The sequence below is a fragment of the Hesperophylax consimilis genome, chromosome 14, assembly GCF_061612785.1.
Source record: "Hesperophylax consimilis isolate HC1 chromosome 14, BYU_Hcon_1.0, whole genome shotgun sequence".
Taxonomy (NCBI): Eukaryota; Metazoa; Arthropoda; class Insecta; order Trichoptera; family Limnephilidae; genus Hesperophylax; species Hesperophylax consimilis.
In genome coordinates, this window is record NC_142849.1 from 27,781,169 (window position 1) to 27,805,430 (window position 24,262).

Sequence of the window (24,262 nt, forward strand, 5' to 3'; positions counted from 1 at the left end):
AGGAACAACGTTAGTAAAATTAGAGACGTCACAACGAAGGAACAACGTTAGTAAAATTCAAGAGACGTCACAACGAAGGAACAACGTTAGTAAAATTCGAGATCGTCACAAGGAAGGAACAACGTTAGTAAAATTGAAAAATCATTTGTCACAAATTTAAACAAATGAAATATACATTTAAAATAGATATTATTAATTAAACATTTTATTATTTATCATCGAAGAAGAAGATAATGCTAACAAGGGTTCGATTCCTAATTGAGACCGTATTTTATTTTTCTGTGTCTTGTTCTGTTTCATGCTTCGTTTAGATTTATTAGTATGACCTTCTTCTTCAAAGATATCTTACATTGATGGGTATAATCATCAAAGGTTATTAAAATAAAGATTTTTTTTTTATTTATCTATATAAAGTTTTTTATAAGTGGTTTTTCGATGCCTGTCTCACTAGGGTAAACCTGTGTCGAGACAGACATAGAGTACATCGATATATATACATATATACATATAGATATATAGATATCTTACATTGATGGGTATAATCATCAAAAGTTATTAAAATAAAGATATCTTACATTGATGGGTATAATCATCAAAAGTTATTACAATAAAATTGAATTTAAAATAAAAATAATGATTGTTCATTACGCAGGAATATTTCACATTACGTACAACATCCCAGACCACCGCAATTAATTTGTTTGATTGTTCATTTTCATTACCAATATAAATATTCAATAACCCTACTTACAGGTCCTTAAAAATTCTAAAAAGAATTGAAAAAAATTTAAACTTGCTCAGTTTTGACCATGTTTTGGCTTTTAGTTGTTTATTTATTTTTTGACGTTTGTAAATTTAATGTGATTTTTCGGAAAATGTAATTTGTGTAATTTTCAAGCAATGTAATCCAAATTTAGTTAGTAGTTTATTACAAAATTTAGAAAGTGTAAAATTTTCATTGGTTTAAATAAATATTAATTTTCTCCTATTCCGCTTCACTCATAATACACAATATTTCACTTTCAAATAAATTTATTTAGCTTTATTAATTCAAAACATGATTTATTATGTCGGGGGAGACGGAAATATACGCACTTTTAATTTTAATTTCGGTTATTAAGTCACTTACGCGATATGTCAATTAGTATGCGGCGCCGCCGAAAGCGACTATGTTCATATCAAGAGTTGGATTATATTCATAATATCGTAATTCATACCTACAAAGTATTTCATAGACACTGCTGCCAACCAAAAAAAAAATAGTATTGCCACATAAAATAAATAATATCATCGTGTATAATTAATCCATATTAATAATATAAGTCAATGTATTATTTATAACAAATAATCAACATATAATTAAATAAAATAACCCGAATAACAAAAAAATAGAATAAAATGTGATTAAACGTATTCCGTTTAGGTAGTTTAGGTTAGGTTGGGTTAGAACATGGAAAATAGGTATTAGAATTAAATCACAAACAAGTCTATACAAACCTAGCGTAGCCCACATACTATTTGAAAACTGGGATATAACTCTAAAGGGGACGCGAGCAGGCGTTAAAAGGGGCATTTTTTGCTATAGAAAATCACAGTTAGATTAGGTTAGGTTATATATATTAATTTAATATTTTCAAGATTTTATTTTCTTTAACTGAATTAGTTCGTAGGTAGGTACTGTACCTAACCCGCGCACTGGCTAGGTAAATAACTAGTTGTGGTATTTCCGGCAAATGTCAAATTATTTTGTTTCTTTGAAATCTCGTGTGACATATCGCGTAAGTGACTTAATAAACGAAATTAAAATTAAAAGTGCGTATATTTCCGTCTCCCCCGACATAATAAATCATGTTTTGAATTAATAAAGCTAAATCTATTTATTTGAAAGTGAAATATTGCGTATTAAGAGTGAAGCGGAATTCGTAACCTTTACCAAATAAATTTCCAGTTTTTAACATGATTTTTTCTGCTGATGAATCCGAAACAAATAACACGGAAACAAGGTAAGCCTGCAATGGAAATCCTATTATTTAGCGTTATTATTATTCAGCATTTACTTAATTTCTCATCCAGGTTTTTAAATATATTAACACAACACAGATAGTTTTAATGTCAAGGGTGAGGTTTCTATTACATTCCGAGTTCGTTGAATAAGTTTTGATTTTTAATATTTTCTCTACACAGAAGTCCACGTGGTTTCTCTCATGGTCTGTGTCAGCGTGGCGATGCTGTCTAGAGTCTACACCAGTGATACTCAACCTTTTTCTTCTGCGGGCCACATTCATATGTTTATTAAGCTACGCGGGCCGCAACACTATACTGGTCAGTGTTGCCAACGGTGTGAGCTTGATTCCCCCTTTTATTATTCGAAATCCATGGGGGGGGATTGTTACAGAACTTCGCTGAAAAAAAATTCCGCACAGCCGAAATCCATGGGGGGGGGGGGGGTAGCTACGGAATTCCATTTTCGAAAATTTCCGGCCGCAAAAAATATTATGTCAAATAGATATATAAAGATAAGTTCAAAAGGTTTTTGTTATGTTTAGTACCCTGAATGGCGATACATCGCCTTCGTTGGTAGTAACACTGGTAACCATTTAACCCATTTAACTTTGTAACTGTCAAAAATTTATGTGTTGCCACGAGCAAAATTATTTGCGCGCATATTTGTCTGTCAAATCTTTGTTTTTTCGAGATAGATCTAGCGTGTGCAGTTATGGTGTGCAGTAGCAACACTCTTATACCATATTATATTATATAGATAGTATATTATACTTATACTATCCTCTTCGGGTTTCAATGTCTGTACGTCAAAGTCGCAATTAATCTCAAATTAACGTGATATAGAATGCCAGATTTTGTAAATCATGTTCCTGATATTAAATGTATTGAGGGCCGCACAAAATAGCTCGGCGGGCCGCATGCGGCCCGCGGGCCGCAGGTTGAGTATGACTGGTCTAGACTCTAGAGTGTCATTTTATAGGAGGCAGGAAGTACAAAAGCCTGAAAGTCATTCCACAGCCGAGCTTATGAGCATGAGAACTAGTGGTAAAAACGACTCGTTCGCTTGCGGTAAATGTCAATAATTTGATATGCTGGGCAAGTGTCAGTATCTGCCGGCCGTGCACCGGTAGTTGAAGTTGAGGATATCTAGAAAAAAATGGAACAATTTAGAAATTTTTTAGTTTTTCTTTTATATTTATGTTTTTCCGATTTTATGTCCGGGTTAAATCTTCCCCATAGGAAAAACTAAACCCTTCCACACACTTTTCCACAAATGAGCATCTAGTCAATCAAAATTACGCAAGTGCATTATATAAGCAAATTAAATACAAAACAATACAAGAACAACACGTCAACTCACCAGAGATCAAATGGGAAAATAATTCACCGACTCTAGATATTTTTATATCAGAGGGTTCGGCTCGGTAGAACTTCTAACAGGGCCTATAAATCCTACTGATCCCTCAACATAAATATTTAAAAAATATTTCGTTATCCTACATGTATTCAAAATGACCGACTTTTGCTTCTTACAAATACATTTTTTGATAGATCTAATACGCCTAAATTTTTAATGAGAGAGAGCTAGGTATAATGCCAGTAGCCGAAATAACGAATGGTAATATTTTTATAGTCTGAGAATGCCAAATTATTTTTATCTCATTTCCTAAATCTGTGTATTTTCATATTTTTTCATTAACAGATTTTTGAATAATATTATTATTCAATTTATAAAAAAGATTTTTTTATGAACAAGTTCTGTTGTGTAAACTTGCTTATTAATGCACATCAGAACTTATTTATAAAACAACTGATTTTTTTATGAATTGAAAAATAATATAATTGAATATATAAAAGAAAAAACATTAAAAAACTTTTAAAAATTACTAAATTCCAACATTTTTATAACTTCATGCAATCAATACTAAACGGAACCATATCTGGGCCTTTAAAAAAGCAATAAGTATTCACTGTATAATTTATTTTTTACATACTTTTATTACCATCTATTGACAGTTTGTCATCGGCAGTTGACATTGAAATATAAATATAAAATTGAAAAAAGCTTTCATACAGAAAGCGACGCATGCGCGCCTTGCGGCCGTCTGCGAAAGCTTTTAGTCAAGTGTTGGTAGTGCTGTATCAAAAAATAACTAGCCGTTGGAAATAAATGCTATGAGTCGCTAACGTTGCTGACGAATGTGTTCGTTCAGCTCGATAATTATTATGATATTATGTATTATCATTTGGCTCTAAAATTCTTCAAAGTTTAAATAGGTCAATAATATAATAAAAATACTATCTTAACAGTAGGTACTTATTTTAATACACATCTCCAAAATCGTCATATTTTTTAAACGTTGAAAAGTGTTCTTTAGTTTGAATAGCCGTATACATACGTAAGCGACGTATTTCTAAAAGCATGAACGAAGCGAGACATTCATGTATGAATGAGATGAACTTTACATGATTATGTCGAAGTATAAATGAGCATGTCTGCTTTATCTCTCATCTTTTACACCATTACCTTCTGAGACAGCAAACTTGTATCTAGTGCAAATAATAATAGTCAAATATTCTACCTTTACGAGTATTAATTATTACCCATCAATGAATTTATAAATAATTTTTAGAATAATAAATTTACCAGGTGATCAACTCATCTCTAAACGAGCTAACTCTATATATATATATATACTATGTATGACGGACCATAGAGTAATTAAAGTATAGGACGTACCCAACCGACAGAGCCCCTGAACTGAAAAGTGTGCCCACGGGCCCTTTCATGGCTTGAGACGTACCTGACCACAGAAATAATTATCGTCAAATAGCGACGTGATGAGTTGTAAATCGCTTTTCAAGTACTTCCCTATTATTAATCTGTTCACATGAATTTCTTCTAAGCCAGTTGAAAACGCATGGAAGAGGTTAATTATTCCCAAAGGTGTAATTTGTCAACGCTTATCGTCAACGGTTGACCATCATCTACGTTTTGTAACGCTGTTGTCGTTTTTTTTGTCAAATAATCGTCAACGCCCAGCATTACTAACTGTCAACAGTGCTACGCTATGCTAGAAGCTTTCCTAGGCAAACTTGCTAAGGGCTACGAGCGACGAGGCCCTACTACGCCTGCGTAGCACCAACAGCCACAATCCGAGTCCATACCCGGCACACTCTCTGACTAGCTTCAGTACGTTCTACGCCGTAGAATAAGCCGGTACATTCCTCGCCATACGTCTACGCCGCCACTTGTTCACTCTGCTAATTGACATTGAACTATACACAAATACATCACAATTTTTGTTCACATTTTTTCTCGGAGAAGTTTTTAAATCGTCTGGAGTTTCAGTGAATTTAGGTAAGTAGTATAATATTAACCGCTTGCTTTTTTATATCTCGAATGTAAATAGTACGCCTTCAGCCCATATGTAGACAGTCTTGGAGAAAATGCATAATGCAACTAATGTTGTTCAAACGTTATTATTGGTTTGCGGTCTACGACAAATTGAAAACAATTCATAAAAAAAAGTTATAATATTAGATACAAATCTAGATGTTATTTATTTGAAAAAAAAAGCAATGATTTTTATAATAAATTTCGGTGTTTTTGTTTATTGTATGTCATATCTTTTCATATCATAACTTATCTTTTCACGCTTTCATAAAACAAATATACACTGTTAAATTTTTATTACATTATTATTTCGTTTACAAATTGTTGTGGTGTGAATTTTACATGCATCGATGTTTTTATTAGTTTTTTGTCTACTAAAAATTATAATTTTATTTTTATTTCTGTATCAAATTAACGAAAAACAAATTATTAGATTTTTCAAGGATGAAATAACAAGTAGAAATTAATTAGATTAGAGAACGCTATTATGTGGGTTAATTTTATTGATTTGTAATGTAATATTATTTTATATGTGGTTGGCAGGGGACATAAATATATTTAATTTTTGCTATTCATGTTAAGTGATTATTTTTGACAAGCACTGGTTTTTCTCTCTTATACCATATTGATTTTGAGTTACATTTCTAATCACATTGATTGGATTTCGAGGAAACTTGCAATCTCCCCTTCAAATTCGAATAAATAATGTAATTGATAGAATGAAATACTCTACGTTTGTACACATAAGTGAATCGATATAAAATAGATGATGGTCCGTTTATTACAAAAATATTTTAGCCTTTCTCATGTAAGTCGAACCCGTAACGTCAAACCTAAAGATGCCACCCATACCACTGGGCTTCAAGATCGTATGTGTAACCTTATCCATAACACATATAAATTATTAAAATATATATAATGTTTTTTATCTTATACGTATTAGTCAGTGGCGTGCGATATATTTTTTTCATATTTTCCACATAAAAAAGCTTTTGGTGGGTATTTTGATATGAATTTATTTTCATATTGCTGTCTGCTGCTTTTGACTTATTTTAATCCGTTATTTCCGGACAACTCAACACAATGATAATTCAAGTCACCTTTGAAAAGGAATATAAAGTGAAGAAAAGTGATGAAACAAAACTAAGTTAAGTAGGTTATGTTGATTAGGTTTACATGTTATTTTTTTCATCGTTTTTACTGACTTTAATATCACGTTTTAGAGGCGTGTTGAATTGTGTTGAGTTATCATGGAACCCGTTATTATATACCCTTCTTGACTTGGATTTATAATTTATTTATCGACTACCAACAGGTGCCTTTTTTTCATGACGTTCAAACTGTTAAGGAGATATCCGTCTGCACCTAACTCGAGAAGTAGCCGCATTTTTATTCAGTTTTCCCGCTAAGAAGCAGAAAATTAAAAAAAAACTCGTAAACAAATAATGAATATTTTTGTAATTTGAAAAAAAATTTGCAGCACGTCCCTGGTATAAATGGTTTTCACAAGGTCAGTGACTGGATACAGAACGAATAATCAGATACGGGTTTATGAAAAAGCTTTACAAAAATAAGACCTCGGCGCTTAGAAAGCGAGGGGATGAAATGAACATAAAGCGAAATGGCCCACTTTATTTATAGACTATTCCTACACATGACTAGAATGTATATATATCAATGGTATTCGGATTGTATACAGTGGGAAGGGAATACAGCGTTCAACAGTTGTTGTGTCTAGCATAGAAATGATGTATCCGAAAAAACGGCAACGTTTTTGCGACGAAATAACTAGCTTTATTCATTTTGGTAACAGGTAGAAAAGCAAATTTAATCTAAATTACGAAAATAGTTTAAGGACCGGTTGTTTCGGAGAATTTGAACAATTCATCAAATTTCAACGTTAATTTGCGAGTTCTGTGAAGGTCCTATTCAAGTTCTGATATAATATCATTATAGGCTAGTTGCTTGACAGAACTGAAATAATAACAGACCTAGAAAATATCTTTTACAGAACTCGCAAATTAACGTTGAAATTTGATGAATCGTTCAAATTCTCCGAAACAACCAGTCCTTATAATTGAATATTTTGACATAAAAATAAATAGAAAAACACAGTGTTTGGAAAGCGGAAAACTAGTGAATCTAATACTTTTTTCGATCTTTTTCAAGTATGAAAAAATTCGGATCCGATTTACTCAAAAACGAAAGCTCAAATATAAAAAGGTATACTACAAAATCGAATAAAATGTGATGTCTATTTACCAATTTCCCGCTTGAACTACGAGTTTATGATTATAAAATATCCATATTTATACACGGTGTCCGGAAACCCGTAATAAAATAAATATCTTCAATTTTATCAGCATTCAATTTAATATTGTTATTCTATTCCAAAAATAAATATTTGAGAAATGTTGACATCTCTAAATAGTATAAAATAAAGTCGTTATCCTCGTCTGTCTATTTGTGCGCTTAGTTCTTCTAAACTACGCAACGAATTTTTATAGAGTTTTCACTATAATTTATAGAATTTCTGCCGGAAGGTTAACATATATGATACATGCATTTTATGTTTATAGAAAGTAGAGAAAATTCGATGTTTTATAATCAAGACGTAAAAATATTTTTTCGGGCACTATATTGCTAACGCTGGCTAAACCTTATGAGATACATCAATATAATGTACTACGGAATTGTATATCTTTAAAAGGCTTACAGAAAAGTCCAGGAGGGTATATGTCTATCTTTTAAGGATAACCCCCAGCAACGCCGGGTAAACATCAGCTAGTAAATAATAATGGACATTTTTAAAAATATTTTCACTAAAACGTTAATAATATTTTAACAAATTGAAAATCATTTGCGATTCTGAATTGATTAATTAATTAGTCTTAAATATTTTTTTAATATATATATATATATGTGTATTTTTTTAAAACTTTTTAGAATTGTATATTTATTTTCATTCAAAGGAAATTTGTTCCCTCTAAGCTTTGCAAGTAGGTTATAGGCAGTTTTAATCAGAGATGTGCTTTATTTCAAATAAATGCATTTCCAATGGAAATTCAAAATGCAAAATGGGTATTTTCCATTTTGCATTTTAAATGCTTTTCTAAAAACCATTTTGCATTTTGCATTTTAAATGCTTTTCTCAATGCATTTTCCATTTTAAATGCTTTTTTGCAACATTCTTCCTACTATCTCCACTCATCTTTTTTCATAAGCCCCAAATATCAGTCGGTCCTCAACCTCGCTATGAGAGATAATTTTCATTTGTCAAGTTGCTCCCTGGTAGGAGCCCTGGCAATTGAGTGATACCATTACAAAAAATACTGATTCAAATACTGACCATGGGGCCATGACGCTTTCTATGTTTTTACGTTGGCAACATTAGTCCCGTGCAAATTTTTTGTGGTTTCATAATCTGTAGTCGTGGTGTTTTTGGATTTACCATCGTGTAATATGTTTGTTCTATATTGATTTCCATTATTAAATGACAAAATTGTTTAAAAATTCTATAATTATTTTAATTGTTTGACCTGAGAAACCATTTTGCATTTTCAATGCATTTTGAAAATAGGTATTTTGCATTTTGCATTTGAAATGCTTTTCTAAAAACCATTTTGCATTTTGCATTTTCAAATGGAAAAGTTTTGACCCATTTCCATTTTGCATTTCAAATGGTTTTGGGTACCCATTTTGCACATCTCTGGTTTTAATAAACATTAGTTTCGCCTAACCAAGATCTAAGTTCACATTGCTTTGGCAAATAATCACAAAACATGACCAAAAACTTCTAGAATTAGATAAAATAAATAAAAACATTGAAAAAAATTCACTTCATCACAGATTTTCGCGTTAAACGAATCTCATATAAACTAAAAAAATTACAAATTTTTAGTGACACTTTTTCTATTGTATTCTATTTTTACTTTGGGGTTAGGTTTTAAAATTTAGAATGTTTTTTTAAAATAGGTAAACTAACAAAAGAAAAATAAATTTTAATAGAATACAGTTATGGGATGAACGAATCCATTAAGTTTAATTTATGGAGTTGTTTTCTTAGTTAGTTATATCTTGCTTAATTAAGTTTGGCGGTAAGTACCTGAAAGTTTATTATTTTCGCTAGGAGACTTTCGGGACCCATTTAGCGTAATGGCCATGAAACGAATTAATTAATAATTTATTACTGTCTTGTAGCTTAATTTAATTAGTTATTTTAAGGTTCGTTATAAATTTAAATCAATCATATTGTCGTTCCTTGATATTCAGAACAGGTGACTGAACACGACTAAAGTCATTTAAAGCGACGTGACGTTTCGAATCTAAATGGATATATAAATAAACGATTTGTGAATCTTATTGCCTCACAAAAACAAATATTGTCTATTATCTGTATTATATATCTTTGTTGAGAAATTAGAAATATCTAATTATTTATTTATTTATTTAAACGACATAAAATGGCTTAGCTTTTACAATAGAATTATACATCGGATTATAAGCATACAGTGGTACCTACACAGGAGAATATTAGTAATAAATTACAGAACAAGTAATGTGTAAAAAAAGAGATTATTGCAAGTGGCACATTCATAGAAGTGTAGTGAGAGAATACACAATTAAGGCGATGCCATACGTAGTAATGCAAAATCAGGTGTTTTTGGTTTGAAAATTTGGTCGCCTAAAAATGTTTCAGATTCTTTAATTAAATACTGCGAGTAGAATACATCTCGGCCTTTGAAATAATCGAGATTTTTTTAGATAAGTCTTTTTCTAGGGCCCAGAAAAAATAATGTATAAGGCCTATGAAAACTGCTTTAAAGTTCAAAATCTCCTACTGACAAACCCATTTTCGGTTATAATTTTATTGTAAATGTGGAAAATTAAGTTATTTATAAAATGATGGGGAAAAAATTAAATATTTATGCCTGAACATCCACAAAATAAAATAAAAGGCACTTTTTGGCCATATTTTTTTCTTGCATAAATCAAAACAGGCGGATGGTGTTAAGCGGGAATTTAAACCTTATCGCCATCTACGTAAGGGTTGTTATTGATAGCGGCTCAATTTAAAATATTACACGACGTAGTGCATCACCTTAAAAGAAATATCTACTAGTGTAATAATAGTTAAATGAATTCTAGGTTTGTGTAAGACCTGACATAAATCGAGGTATGAGGTGTTTATGATAATATAATATAAATCTAATAAATATTTAATAATAAATAATAGTAATGGTGGATAAGATATCAACTGTAAATCACGCAATATTATTTCTCCAAGCTTAAACATTCTGATAAAAATGTGTTTATGTGAATTGACCTGCCAGATAAATCTGTCAAAATTTTAAACAAAATAAATACACATTTTAAATAAAGAATGATTGATTACTAGTTGACCCAGCAATGCTTCGCTATTGCGAATGTCTTGCTCGAGGTGACCAGATAACTCTTCAAAATGACAATTCACACACCTATAAAAAGTGTTATAAAGTTATGAAAAGTGATGAAAAAAAAACTATAGGTAATTATATATATATAAGTAATTGATTCATCACAGGTTACATATGTAACTGTTAAGTTTTTGTTTCATAATTTTTATTGACTATATCACGTTTTAGGTGTGTTGAATTGTGATTTTGAGGAGTTATCATGGAATCCTTTCTCGAGCTTCTCCGACTTACATCATTCAAGACCATCTATCGCAATGTTACTGTTAAAAAACTACATTACATCCACTTTAATTCAACTCCGTATCTCATTACGGTGCAGAGATGTTGGGTTAGTTATTCACAGAGATGTGCAAAATGGGTACCCAAAACCATTTGAAATGCACAATGGAAATGGGTCAAAACTTTTCCATTTGAAAATGCAAAATGCAAAATGGTTTTTAGAAAAGCATTTCAAATGCAAAATGCAAAATACCTATTTTCAAAATGCATTGAAAATGCAAAATGGTTTCTCAGGTCAAACAATTAAAATAATTATAGAATTTTAATTTTTTTTTGTCATTTAATAAGGGACATCAATGTTGAACAAACATATTACATGATGGTAAATCCAAAAACACCATGACTACAGATTATGAAACCACAAAAAATTTACGCGGGACTAATGTTGCCAACGTAAAAACATAGAAACTGCTATCTAACATTTAATATTACAGCGTCATGGCCCCATGTTCAGTATTTGAATCATTTTTTTTTGTAATGGTATCACTCAATTGCCAGGGCTCCTACCAGAGAGCAACTTGAGAAATGTAAATTATCTCTCATAGCGAGGTTGAGGACCGACTGATATTTGGGTCTTATGAAAAAAAGATGAGTGGAGATAGTAGGAAGAATGTTGCAAAAAGCATTTAAAATGGAAAATGCATTGAGAAAAGCATTTAAAATGCAAAATGCAAAATGGTTTTTAGAAAAGCATTTAAAATGCAAAATGGAAAATACCCATTTTGCATTTTGCATTTCCATTTGAAATGGATTTATTTGAAATAAAGAACATCTCTGGTTATTCATCAGGCGTCCTGGACTTCTTCTGTCATTAAAACCACTTTCTAAACACTCCTGACACAAATAAGAATACACTTTTAAAATTTCATCGATATCGGTACTACTTTTTGAGTTTTGCGAGCACACACATACGCATGCTGGATTTTTATGTTATCCTTATGAGATAAATATATACAATTGCAGAATTTTCTGTAGATGTTTTTAAGATTTACAATTTCCTAGTGTATTATTTTGATAAATCTCACCTCAAGGTTTAGCCAGCGTTAGCAATAAAATGTTTCTCTACTTTCTATAAATATAATATGCATGTTTTATATATATATATAAACCTTCCGGAAGATATTCTCTAAATGATGGTGAAAATCCTATCAAAATTCGTTCCGTAGTTTAGAAGAACTAAAAGCATAAACAGACAGACGCGGTTAGCTACTTCGCTTTATACTATTTAGAGATTTAAATACTTTTAATTCCTACTTTATCGCTTGTCCAATATGATTTATACTTATCGTTTCCAAATTTGAAAATTTAAAGTTCATAGAACTTGAATAATTTTACGTTTTACGCGGGAATGCAATTCCAAATCACGCTAGTGATCGTGCACTGACAGACAACCTATGTTTAATTTATACTTAAAAGTAGTTTTAGATTCGCACCACGAATGTAGTCTTGGTTTGCAATGTTACATATAATCCAAATCTTTTTATAACCTAGTTATGATTAATGTAATGACAGAGTTCTTAGATGGCGTTTTATTGCTAGGTGGAACCATTCTAGGAGAGGTAATAAATCCCACTGTAATGGAAAGTTCGTTGTTAATCAGTGACAATATTGTTTTCTTGTGTTGTCTTTTGAATTATTGCCTCTTCTGTTATGAATTGTCGTGCCTTATTGTGAATTATTGTGCCCAGACGTTGGGCACAAGATTTAAAACTATGAGAATAAACATGGATTAGTTATACAAATATTGATGTGATCATGAAAACGAATTGTTTACTGTAAATATAATAGAAGTGCAGACCCGCAAAACATCACGGAATAGTAATAATTCTCGACAAATCAGTTAGAATTTTTTATAGGCAGATACTTACATTGTCGCTTGTATGAATTCTTCAAACAACTATCAGTTAATTTATTTTGGATAACCAACAACTCTGCCATAGATTAACCCAAGAGGTTCGCTACGTTTGGCGGTTTAGCAGGGGTGCCCGGGTTCATCCCTAGATTCTCAACCCTCATACTTTTACCTTTCCAGAACTTCTTCTCCCTCCTTCCCTGAAAATACCATCCTCACAGCACCCCCAATGATGACATAAGCCCTGAGGGAAATTATTTTCTTATGTCCTCCTGTGTGGGGTTAATTTATTTATTCATTTATTTAACGCCCATAGGGCTTTTACATGTAGGTGGTACAATTTTAATGACAGTTTTGAAACATGAGAAAGAAATATTAAAAATAACAAGAACATAAATTTAAAAAAAATACAGCGATTTGACTGGATTACAAAAATATTACTTCCATTTAGGAATAGTGTTTAAATAAGTCTTTTACGTAATCCACAAAATTCGCAAAGTTAATATTAAATATATCGAAATCACCTAAGTATTGGTTTCCCATAGTGTGAAACCGTTGTATTGGAGAGTTCGCAATGTACTTGCGAATAATAATGTAATAATATTAATGTACAAAAAATGAAATTATTACGTTTTACTAGCGCAGACTCGTAAAAAATTACGGGATATTATAATTTCGATTTAGAAAAAGTCAATGAAAATAATTTTCTGTTAAAATAATATTATCGCTTGTATTAATTATTTTTCACACAACCAGGTTCAATTTTGAAAATGACACTTAAATTCAAAGCCAATTTGGGTTTATTGAACCAGATCTTACGCAGGAATAGCTAACGCACATCACAAACAACTGAAATTAGTACGTCTGATAAGTAAATAAATACTATGTCTTCTTAAAGTTCTTCTCTTTAGATTGCTAAGAGTAAGGCAATAACGTTTTTATTGCTCGTTTGCGCAGAGATAAAATATTAATTAAACAGAAAGTGCAAAACGTCTCATTTTCATACTGTTGGAGGGAGTGAGAAGCTAAATACATTAAGCGTATTAGTTGTATACCTACCAAGCTGGAACTATTCTCTAAAGTGTCATGACGTTCAACTGTTGAGCGAATTTTGGTCAATTAACAGGAAGACAAAATACTGCTTGTAAAACCTAACCTGTATACCTACGTTTTTTACCATTCCAAGACAAAACAAAACGTTGAGGAAAAGCGATAAAAATACTAATCTTACCTAACCTATCGTAACATAACCTAAACTAACAATCTCGGTATGATTTGAGATTTTCACGGCCAAAAGTATTAAAGTAATTTGTTTCTGGGGTATTATACCGTGTTGCGCTACCTCCCTTTTTAGCCAACGTTTCGGACAGCATTGCATCCTATCAGATTACACATCTGCCCTGATGATGGACATTGGACATTGCAATGCTGTCCGAAACGTTGGCTAAAGAGGGAGGTAGCTCAACGGTATAATACCCCAAAAACAAATCACCATAAATTAACCTAAGTAATTATTTTACCATATTTTATTACATAATTGTTATTTTTTATTCGGGTTCTTTTCCCTTACTGCCTTCCCAATTGCTACCGATTTATAACAAGTTTCTCTTTAACTCTTTAATTTTTAAAGTTACAAAAATGTTATTTTTGAAGATAATATCTATAAATTTGTTATGCCGAAACGTTAGTTTATTTATTTATTTTTTATTTCTTTTTCTTTAGGAAGCAAACAGTCGTACAGTAAAAAATTATAACAATAAATATTCATATGTTCTAGACCAATTAAGTTCCATTGAGTTAAATGTTGATTTAGTATTTTTTACCTACACAACATATTAAATGGCAAAAAATAAACATAATATAGAAATACATAAAATTAAAAACAAAAAGAAAAACATAGCTATACTATTCACTACGGGTGATAATAATGTAATTTTCACAACAACAAAAAAATCGAATAAAATAAAAGTATTTTAATTTATTAATTTATTAAGCTGAATTTTATATGATTTTAAGTTATGGTTGAAAATGTCTACATCTCGTAAGGCATTGTGAGTTTCACAGATACGTGAAATAAAATTTACTTGCGCACGCCGGGATTTGAACCCTCGACCTCCGGATTGCTAATCGAGAGCCTTACCTCTCTAATACGGCGGCCACTACTAAAGAACGTACTCCGCTGAACAATGAAGGTAGTTTTCTTTTTATTTTACCTTACAAAAGTGGAAATTGCCCAAGTCTGCACACAGTCAGTAGTTCGCGTAGTTCGTACCTACGAGCTACTATTTAAAACAGGCTCTATTTAAACACCGCTTGAACTGGCTGCCTCGAAATTCATAATTCATAACTATTGTAATGTGAATAACAGCGAAATAACCTAGGTTTACTAAACACGTGCAGAGTAGTACGTTTATTATGAAAATATTTTCCGTTCATTTCTCGGAATGAAGATCACAAACTGTTTGTCTGAAGGCGCCCGATCTCTACCAAGGCCTTTGGCAATCGTCCCAGCTTTTAAAACGTTTGCATAATTATTTCAGCGATCTTTTTCTCCTTTGTACACTGCTAATTATTGCAATCATTTATATTGGTTCCCTCAAACTGTGAAAGCCTTGCGGGACCGGGACTTTCGCACGAATTTCGACGAAATCGGTCCTAAGCGTGAATTTTAAATACCTTTCTTAGGGAAGTTTTAACTTACCATTTTTTACGGAGAAAAATGACTATTGGTCATTTATAAAGAATCTCTTTAAACCATTGGTAATTCCGGTTAAAAAATGGATTGCAGGCCTTACAAATGAATAAACAAGTTTCCTGATTAGCTTTTAGTGATTTGCGAATATATTATCATGATGTCGGAACAAGTGTTCATGAAAATCCGAATATTTTTGCTTTACAACGAAAATTCTTTGAATTTTCATGATATGTTATCAAGGCAAATCGTCTTGATTTTGTCTTGATAATTTATCATGTCTAAAAGTTTATCAGGAAACCTGTTAATTCATTCGTAAGGCATGCAATCTCGTTTTTAACCAGAATTACCAATACTTTGAAAAGATTCTTAGTATTTATTTTTTGGAATAACTTAGTGAGTAAAACCTCAAATTGTAATATTTAATTATTGAAGATAATATTAGCGATTCCCAAACGAAAATCTGAAACAGAAAAATCAGAAAAGGTACGGTCACATCTAGGACTACTCGAACCCAGGAACCTTGCCTTGCCAATAAAAAAATGTGCGGTGAGAAAAACGAAGACAATGTTGGTAGTTCTTATTCGAAGTATGATCAAGTTAAATATGACCGAAGGAGATAGGGCCCCATTAGCTCAGTTGGTAGAGCGCTGCCCCGGCAAGGCAAGGGTTTATAATGAAAGATTATTAATAAATTACCAATAGTAATTTTTCTCCGTGTACCCTTTCCATAACAGTGCCGAATCTACCATACGCGTAGATGGAACGTGTAACCTGGGCGCAAGATCGTAAAGGTCACCATGAATCCCTGTAAATTTCCTTTGTGGTTTTTAATACAACCTATTAGAATGGCGCTAAAATTTAAAAAAATATGTTTATCATTGCCACCCAAACTCACTGACTTGATATATCCATATAAAAATTCTAAATGAAACTAACATGTAAAAACTTTGTCCAGAAATGCTTGTATTAGTAAGCTTTCTGATCCCCTAAGTAATACTATAAGTCAGGATTTATTTCAGTGCAGAAATTCTGGGACTAACTACCATATGTACTCTTAATTGCCCATAATACTAATGTAGGGAAATAATTTTTTAAATATTGAAGACAATATTAGTGATTCTTAAACGCAAATCTGAAACAGAAAAATCAGAAAAGGAAACGGTCACATCTGGGACTCGAACCCAGGACCCTTGTCTTTCCGGGACAATGCTCTACCAACTGCGCTAATGGGACCCTATCCTCATCGGTCACTTTTAACTGTATCATACTTCGAATAAGAACTACCAACGTTGTCTTCATTTTTTCACCGCACATTTTTATTGGCAACTATCTTTATGTATGATACACATATATATATATACACATATGTATATCTTTATCCTGGGTTCGAGTCCCAGATGTGACCGTTTCCTTTTCTGATTTTTCTGTTTCAGATTTGCGTTTAAGAATCACTAATATTGTCTTCAATATTTAAATATTATAATTTGAGGTTTTACTCAATAAGTTATTCCGAAAAATAATAAATAATTTTTTCATTGGACACTTTCAATTTATCTCTTAATAAATTCAAAAGATTTTTGCTGGGGCAGTTGTCGCTAAAACACGAATATGTTACGTGGATGTTAGAACACGTGTTTATAAAAATTCTGATATTTTCGCATTTCGTCTTTATATTTATTATTATAAAGTATATCACGTGTTCAGATATATTCTGAATGTACTGAAAGTTTGTTAGGAAATGGCGTGCACAAAAATAAATTCCTTCCATCCAAGAATTAGCAAGAAAAAAAATGTTTTCAGCTCTCACCTCTAATTTCGGGTTATCTAGTCTAATCTAATAGTATTATTGTCCCAGCGTCTGGACGATGTAGGCCCTGTGATTGGTCAAATTCAAATTGTGTTTAAATAAGACTTTAAAGATTAAGACACGATTTCATACTGAAATAGAATCGCTACATGTAATACGATATTTATTCAAACATATCGTTTCTGCTCATACAATTTTTGGATAATATCGAAGAAAATATGTTTTAGAAAGTTCATAATCCATTGGATTAATTACATTTCAGTGAAAATTATCCACAATTACGTGATTACGTTTGACGTTTGACGAAAAAAGCACGTTCATTCAACATGGCCGATACGCACCGCGTCAAAGATAGCCGACAGAGCGCTCCTCTGGCGGTGAAAGAACGAACCAAGGGGCTGGCGCGAATATTTAAATATGCAAAATAAAAAGATTTCTTCTGGAAGTTTATTTAAACTTTGCAATGTCATCGTTTCTAAAACAAACATTTGATTCAACTTAATGACAATAAACAACAACTCTTTGCATGTACGATTTTGAAAAATATTGATATTTAATATTATTTACGTAAATAATAATTTCGCATTATTTTGACAGAACATATGATATGATATGATATACGCGAAAGTATAGGCACTGCCAACTCAATAAAATAACATGAAAGACAATCGGAAGATAGAAACGCTTCGTTGATTGTAAAATTAGCCAACAAATCTCTCTAATCTGACATGTACTTATATGTATAATAAAACAATCATGTTGCCAGGTATAAATATTTATATAATATATATTAAGGTATTATTCGGAAACGCTGGACAAGGATAATACGAAATATTTTTAAGTAAAACCTTCGGATTTACCTTAATTAATATAGAAGGAATCTGAATGCATTCGGGAATTTTTGAATTTTAGCATTTTAATTTTTAATCACGTAAAATTAAAATTTGCTTTCGTTGTATTGGATGACAGCCGGAATAATTTCTATTGACGACATTTTCTTTTTTTGGTATTCCTGATATGAGTGTCTAGAATTTTTACCATAATTTACTCTATGCAAATATTATTTTAGTATTTTGGTTTCTTTTACAAGTAAGGAAATATTTAAAAAAAGGTTATTATAGGTTAGGATAGGTTAGGTTGGGTTATGCTAGATTAGGTTAGATTAGGTTGGATTAGTATAGTTCAAGTTAGTTTATAGGTAAGGTTAGATTAAGTTGGATTATTATGGGTTAGGATAAGTCAGGTTATGTTAGGTTAGGTAACGTTAGTTTGGGTTATTATGGGTTAGGTTAGGTTGGGTTATTATAGGTTAGGTTGGATTTGTATTTGTTAGGTTAGGTTAGGATAGGTTAGGTTAGGATTGGTTCGGTAAGGTTAGGTTAGGTTAGGCTAGATTGGATTATTATAGGTTAGGTTAGGTTGGATTATTATAGGTGAGTTAAGCTTAGGTCAGGTTAGATTATTATAGGTTAGGTTGGATTATTTTAGGTTAGGTTGGATTATTATAGGTTAGGCTGGATTATTATAGGTTAGGTTAGGTTATTATAGGTGAGGTTAAATAAAATAATAGTCAAATAAATCATTTGTGCTAAGTAGGCACTATTTTGCCGGAATATTGTATTACATTATATTTTTTTAATTTACGTTTTTCAATTGTCTCTAGCCGCTCATTTCAGGAATACCGACAAAAGAAAATGTTATCAACAGAAATTATTCAGGCTGTCATCCCATACAGCGAAAGCGAATTTTCATTTTACGTAATTAAAAATTAAAAAGCTAAAATTAAAATTTTCGCAAATGCTGTTCGATTCCTTTTATAGTAATTAAGGTAAATCAGAAGGTATTATTTAAAAATATTACCTATTTTCCGTGTCCAGCGATTCCGAATATTTACCTATATTAATTTACCTTTAGCCATTTAGGCAATTATTCGGGAAAGGTAAAGTTTTACCCGAACAACTGTCATTATTATTATGCCTAAACGCCTTCCTGTTCCGTGTTTTAACAATATATACTCACCCTCTCTCTGTGAATGACCTAATATCTACCTATTAAATGTAGCTGTTGTTAGCATCACTTAAACTGGGCGAAGCCCAATCAAGTGCCGCCCGCAGGGCCTAGCAGAAAAAAACCCGCGGAGCGGGTTTTTAACTGCTAGTTAATATTATTGTCGTTGTCATTATTTCTCAAATAGTAAAATCGAGTTGTGGATTTTTGTTATTTGTTTTTGGGGTGTTACGCCGTGTTGCGCTAACTCCTTTAGCCAACGTTTCGGACAACGTTACAGTGTCCACCATCAGGGCAGATGTGTGAACCCCAAAAACAAATAACAAAAATACTTTTGGCCGTGAAAATCTTAAATCATATTAGAGTTGTAAAGTTTCCGGATACGTTGTAATTCGGTTCTTCTCCTGAAAGTGATGTAGATTGTTATCCAGCGGCATGTTTTGAATCGCTTGGCGCCCAAATTCTCGCACCCACTCTGATGAACTATTTACGTAATCACATAAAAAAGTTTTGATTGAACTGTTTAAGTTTATAATACTTTTTTTCAGTCAACACAGTTTAACCCGCTTGTTCTTCATCTTTATCTGAATCCGCGCGTGTCTCCGAACAATAATACTTAATTTTACATCGCTTTACTTCGTTCTGAAGGTTGCGTCGAAAATTACGTGGTACTTCCCCCGTAGTCCGTAGGTATACTACGTTCTCGTAGCCAAGTACGGTCGCTCGTAGTGCAATACTTGATGTATCAAGGACTTAGCTACAAGTAGAATTAATATCGTATTATTATTATTGCATTTGTTCTACTTCATTTTTTATATATTTTTTTAATATTTGTTACTTAGTTCTGCTTTTAATATTTTTGTTTACATTCACTAAATACTTAGGATGGGTTGTTTCAGAGAATTTGAACAATTCATCAAATTTCAACGTTCATTTGCAAGTTCTGTTTTTATTTTAGTTCAGTCAAGCAACTAGCCCATAATCAAATAATAACAGAACTTGAATAGGACTTTCACAGAACCCGAAAACGAACGTTGAAATTTGATGAATTGCTTAAACTTTCCGAAACAGCCCGTCCTTAATATTATTAAATTTGTGCTTATTCTTCTTTCTGAAAGTTTCAATAGAGACATATTATCCATGAAGTAATTGTAATCATTATAATTTTGTACAGGAATATGCAATTTATAGTTTATTACCTGAAAAACTTATGTTGAATCTTTTCAATATTGTCTGAATGATATATTAAAAAAGGGAGACCACAGAGTTATGCTCAAGATGGCATCTGACAAGGGTTTTACATAATATGATAAATGTGCCTAAATTATTAAAGTCTTTTGCAGTTATCAAAACGAAGCCAATAGACTTAAGGGCCTTGTTGATAATATTTTTAATGTGATATACGAAGGTTAGTTTACGAGTGAATGTAATTTCTAGGTCAATAATTTCAATAGTGATAAAAAATGTTGTGTAACATAATATTATGATTTCTAAATTTATTTTATATCTTCTGCATTTAAAAATAACTTCCACGAACCTGCTATCTCCGACAACCAAATTCCCAGAGCTTTTGATTCCCGAGTAGATAACTTTCTGACTCATCTCTAGATATCTCTAGGAACCAATCTCCCAGCGATGCCCGACCGGTTTCGGTATGGCTGGGCGTGGTTGGCAGAGTTCAGAGAATTTTCCGCTCCATTGGTTCGGGCCACCACCGCCAGTCCGGCCCCGATGCATGATTGGGGACACCCTGCTGCTTGATTTATGTACATTGTGCGCTAACGCGGTACTTAATTGCACCACGGTACACGGTGCAACAAGCAATGAGCGAATCGCAACCGCTCAAATGAACACACGTGCAACTATTTGAATAACTACTGCGGCATTACAAATGTTTCAAGGTCTAGAATTTTAAAGGGAAGGGTGATTGGAGAGCTTAATGATAAAAAACGTTATATTTTTTAATGTGAATACCACACGAGAATTCCAAGTTGGGACTTCCAACTGCTCTCAACTGTCTGGAACCGGTGAGACTATGGCATCCCCAATTGGCGTATCTTGGGAGGCTGAAGGGGTAGGAGAGGGGAAAGAGGGTGATGAGGAAGTACCTAGCTATTCATATCTGGTCACAAAACACGGCTAAAGCCATTACAAACAAAGTTTTGAATGGTGGTCTTGCATCAGGGTAATACAGTTGAAATGAAATAACTCTAAACTGCGCCATACAATTGTTACAAAATAGGTATAATTGTTACAAAGTAGGTACAAATATAAGTTTGTTACAAAATATACAAGTGTTACAAAATAGGTAAAAATATAGATTGTTACAAAATAAGTACAAATATACGATTGTTACAAAATATGCAATTGTTACAAAATAGGTATAATTGTTACAAAGTAGGTACAAATATAAATTTGTTACAAAATATACAAATGTTACAAAATAGGTAAAAATATAGATTGTTACAAAACAAGTACAAATATACTGTTGTTACAAAATATGCAATTGTTAAAAAATAGATATAAATCTACGATTATTACAAATATACAATTTTTACAAATATACAAATAAAATACAGTGAAACAAATGTACATTTGTTAAAATAGGTACAAATATTATTTTATTATTATTGCAGCATAGATATTATCATATTATATTATCACAAAAACTATGGATTGAGAACATATTTCGTTAGTTCAAATGACTTCAAAGATCTATAAAATATGATTTTTTGAGTAGATATTGGCATCCCGCTGATAGATCATTTGAAACCTCTCCCTCTTTTTCACAAACGAGTACAACAGTGAGTTTTACTGCAAATTCACTAACGTAAAATAATTTAGTTTGTACCAAAGATAAAATATAAATATTATATTAATTGTTTCGTGTGAAGTTAGCCTCGTGCAATGTGTAAATTCGAGGAACACGCGCACAATTAACAAACAAAATTACCCAAACCTTTAAAACGCATGCTGTGATTATATAAGGTTTGCTAATAAGAGGTGTTATTTTGAATAGCCCGCTATTTTGGTAGTCATTTTTTGACATTTGACAAGGAGAAACTACGCCATTAATAAAAAATGGAACGATACACGCTTCAACAACGCATTGAAATTATTAAAATTCACTTGAGTGAATCAAATGCAAATCGTCTTGAGTGATGAGGCCCATTTCCACCTCGTTGGCTTCGTCAACAAGCAAAATTGTCGCATCTGGGGCTCGGAAAACCCAAGAGTTATTGTTAAAAAGCCTCTCTATCTTCAAAGTGTGACTGTTTGGTGCGGTTTATGGTCCGGCGGAGTGATTGGACCTTACTTTTTCGAAAATGAGGCTGGAGCAACAGTTACGGTGAATGGATTGCGCTATCGATAGATGATTAATGATTTTTTATTGCCGGAATAGGATGATATTGATCTGGACAACGTTTACTTTCAACAAAACGGCGCTACGTGCCACGCAGGCAACAAAACCATTGATCTTTTACGATTGAATATCGAAATAACAACTCTTATTGGAAAATCCTGTATATATGGGGGTACATCGAATACTTATATTATGTAATTAATAACCTACTATATTGTGTAATTATATTATGTAATTGTTATATTATGTAATTCGTGTATCTTTTTTTTACTAATAAAAAAAACTAAAAAAAAAAAAAAAAAAAATATGAATGTGAAAGCGAATTAATTAGAATATTTTTAAATTTCATCATATTTCCCATCATTTTTAGAAAATATTTGATTTTGTTTTTTTTCCCCCTCGTACTGATATTTAAATAGTTAATCAACGTTGATTGAAAACGACAGAGCAAAAAATAAAACGAATTTAACAAATATGCCTACATGTACTCTAAATTATTTAACCAAACACAATTAGGGAACAGTTTTTTTACAATAGTTTCGAAATAGGTACAGAGGTTCTGTTCTATTTGGTATCTGAACCTTACGCACGGTAGCGCAAATAAACAAATGAGCTTTACCAAAAAAGATTGTGTTATTAAACATCGGATTGTACGCATATGAGCCTTTTTAGTCGTTAGTGCATATTTGAGCATTTTTTCCGTCATTAATTCCTATTTTAGCAATAAAATTCTTCAAAATGTTAGCTATTGAAAATTATAAATGGTTGATATTCTGGTTTTTTCTTATGAACCGGTTATTTTGAATACAGGAGGCCATTGAAACTTCCCGAAGAACCGGCTCCAAAAGACTATTCCTGTTTTTATCGTATTCTGTAAGGATATATGTATTTCAGTATTGCTATTGCATTAGTGAATATTTCGGATTGATTGTGTATGTCATTGATTGTGTATAACAATCCGATGTCTAGAAGTTAGGCATAATGGCTTTGATAAAAAGTTAATGTTTCAAAATCGGTCATGATTAACGAGGGGTTCAAGGCGATGCACTACATCGTGTAATATTTTAAATCGAGCCGCCATCAATAACACTCCTTGCGTAGATGGCGATAATGCTTAAATTCCCGCTTAACACCATCCAGCTGTTTTGATTTCGGCAAGAAAAAAACATGGCCAAAAAGTGCCTTTTATTTTATTTTGTGGATGTTCAGGCATAAATATTTAAATGTTTTCCGATCATTTTATAAATAACTTAATTTGCCACATTATACAATAAAACCATAACCGAAAATGGGTTCTTCAGTAGGAAATTTTGAACTTTAAAGCAGTTTTCATAAGCCTTATAATTTTTTTTTCTGGGCCTATAAAAAGGCTTATCTAAAAAGTACTCGATCATTTCAAAG

At 31.9% G+C, this 24,262-nt stretch overlaps 1 protein-coding gene across 1 annotated transcript in view; it reads left to right on the forward strand.

The window, feature by feature from the left end:
* Positions 1–5,213: 5,213 nt before the first annotated feature.
* Positions 5,214–24,262, forward strand: part of LOC149418153 (uncharacterized) — a 218,806-nt gene continuing 199,757 nt past the window's right edge. Inside the window, exon 1 of the mRNA XM_089639356.1 lies at positions 5,214–5,365. The gene's annotated coding sequence lies outside the window, so the exon portion shown is untranslated. The remainder of the gene's footprint in view (positions 5,366–24,262) is intronic.